Source organism: Gavialis gangeticus, unplaced genomic scaffold (genome assembly GCF_001723915.1).
Source record: "Gavialis gangeticus isolate Ggan-Ray unplaced genomic scaffold, GavGan_comp1, whole genome shotgun sequence".
Lineage (NCBI taxonomy): Eukaryota > Metazoa > Chordata > Crocodylia > Gavialidae > Gavialis > Gavialis gangeticus.
Genome location: NW_017728959.1, coordinates 120,312 through 121,356, shown reverse-complemented (window position 1 = coordinate 121,356; position 1,045 = coordinate 120,312).

The window sequence follows — 1,045 nt, the reverse complement described above, 5'->3', positions numbered from 1 at the left end:
GGATCATGGTATATGCAGGAGAGGTCACCCAGACCTGTGATGCATAAACCTAGGCAGGAGGAAGGAGGAGTAGAGACTGCCAAAACCCTCTATCTCTTGTTTAAGCCATTGAAACAGAATCCAGAGGCCAGACTGAGTCCAGACATTGAGTCCATGAATGCAGTTGTATAAGCATCCAGGAATCAAATCACTGTTGCCCGTGTGGCAGACAAGGATTCTACCACCGGACTACAGGGGACTGCAGGATGGGGTGGTGTACCAGTAGAACCTGCCCATCTGGATGGAGAATCAGTGATAGATGCGACTTGTACAGATGCAATAACTGGACAATATTGACATACATTCGAATACTAAAGAGACAACCACAAAGACTGCACAGACCACAGGACAAGGTCTCTTGTGTCATGTGTGAACAAGGTCTTGCTGAAAGTCATTCTGGGAAAGGATTCAAAGAAAAATAGAACAAGACGTATCACTTAAATAGAAGGCAGAGCAGGATGGTACCTTAGAAACTAGCTTTTCAGGGAGGCATGAGCCTTCATAGCTATAGCCTATTTCAGATACTATGAATGGATTTGCAGAAAGATGAGGTTTAAAGTTGAATTGGTACGATTCAGACCTGGAAGGAGCACACAAGATCAAGGGACAAACCTCAGGATCATGATAAGGAAGACCAGAGAATTTGGGCAACCGTTCTTTCTCTGCTTTATCAGTTTCACTAAGGCATTTGATTCAGTGGGATGTACTAAGTTATGACTGACAAAACTTAACATGGTATTCCCACTGAGTAGAAATACTGTAAAAGCTCTATCATAACCAGAAACAGTCTGTAAAAGTAGCAGGAATAATGTCAGGGTGGTTTGCAGTTGGGAAGTGTGTAAGACAAGGGTACATACTATTTATTGCCTTATCTATGAAACATCCTAGCGCTAACTGCAATGAGGAAACTATTGGACTGTTTTAGAGCAAGTCTTAAAATAAGTGGCAGATTGACAAATAATTTGAGGTATGAAGACAATGTAGTCTTGATAGCCCTATCAGCTGA